The 1,647-nt window shown below is 37.3% G+C and overlaps 1 long non-coding RNA gene across 1 annotated transcript in view; it reads right to left on the reverse strand.

Annotated features, from left to right (window-relative positions):
• Window positions 1-1,647, reverse strand: part of LOC116705925 (uncharacterized) — a 15,506-nt gene that overhangs the window by 6,903 nt on the left and 6,956 nt on the right. The gene's annotated exons all lie outside the window — the stretch shown is intronic.

Here is a 1,647-nt window from a genome sequence, read left to right on the forward strand (position 1 = left end):
GCACCTGAATCATCCTTTCATAGTTGCAGAAATAGCGTGACAGCTGCCTTTAACTGCAAGAAGCAGCCAAATTTATGTCTGGATTATGGCATTTGCTTCAGCAGCTGTGCAGTTTCAGCTGTCATCCATCGTTCCGTTAAGAAAAAAATGGTAACAGCTCCAGTTTTAAATGTTCATTATCATCCTAAGTTTCAGCTAAACAGTGTAAAGCCCTAAAGAATTTTAAATCAGGATATGGTTTTGAACATATCGTGTACCACACGCCTCTATTTATGTATCCCTGTGTATTTGCATACAATAGAGTAATTTGGAGGTACTTTGATCTTTTTTGTCAAAGTAGCATTTTTTTTAAAGTTGAATTTATTGATATCCTTACATGAACAGGTGATCAAATGACCACATTTAGTGCAGAATGAGACACTATGATAATCCACCAGTGAGTTATCACCTGACTGCACTTTCCCTCAGCTTTAAGTAGCCTTTTAGCATCATTTAGCTTCATTGGTTTGCTGTTGCAGCTAGCAACTTTACTGATTTAGTTCATTCTCGCACGCCCTCAAGTTGCCCCATACTCTGGATGGCTAATCCACAGACCTTTCTTTAAAACTTTTATTGAAACTACTAAATACCAATGAAGTTGAACACTACATGTTGACCTCGTGACTGAGAAAAATCCACCTATTATGTGTGTAGACCAACCCTAACATTAACCAACTTGTGTTTCTTCTTTCTGTAATAAAAACATGTGACTTTTCAGTAACTGCTGCCTGACTGTCTAAATGTTGAGGTGAGAAAGCTTATATAAGTTTTGTGTACTGTGTATTGTGTACCTACATACACACATTCCCTTTAATTTGCATGTGTCTGTGTGAAAAAAGTTATCTCAAAAGGTATAAAGTGAAGACTGGGAGAGATGCACACCTTACATCCAACTATAAGGAAGTCTGACCAGAGTAGTCAACGGAGACAGACTCTAGAAACTGTGTCCATTTCATCCCCAATGTGGTTTATTGACTTGTGTAACCAAAAGCAATGTGCAAAATTCTAAAGAACACAATAGACTAAATAACTTTGCCTCAACTCAACTCATAACAAAGAAAAATCAGATAAACTTAGGCAAAACAAAAAGTGCACACAGCTGCACCCTCAAGCCATCTTAACCCCAGAGTTGCTTGAGTCTTGAGACTTCTTAAAAAGGCCTTTTTTATTAGTTGGTATACCCAGATCATATCATCTACAGGTAAGTATGAAAGCCTTTCCCCACCACTGGTATGTAGTAAACATTCTGACATTCTAATTGGGTAGAAACACATTAATCTTTGTCTCTTTAGGACTAATCCATCTTATGTAAACAATCAGAAAGTGTGGTGGAAGTTTCTTGTACAGAGAGAGAGGAATTTTGTTGGAAGTGAGACTCTGTTGAAAGAAAATAAAGACAGGCTGCAAACTGAATCAAAGTTTAGTCTTCGGTGAAAGTTTAATTGTTTCTGCAGGGAACAATCAAAATTGACAAGAACGGTTTTCACAATGCACAAAGTTACAGAGTGACAAGAGTTCTGTGTGGATACAATCAGTAATACACTTCTGTATATCCCGTGCCCCCAGAGGAAAGAATACATTGTTTGGAAAACAGTCTAATCTTAAACA

This window comes from Etheostoma spectabile, chromosome 18 (assembly GCF_008692095.1).
Source record: "Etheostoma spectabile isolate EspeVRDwgs_2016 chromosome 18, UIUC_Espe_1.0, whole genome shotgun sequence".
Lineage (NCBI taxonomy): Eukaryota > Metazoa > Chordata > Actinopteri > Perciformes > Percidae > Etheostoma > Etheostoma spectabile.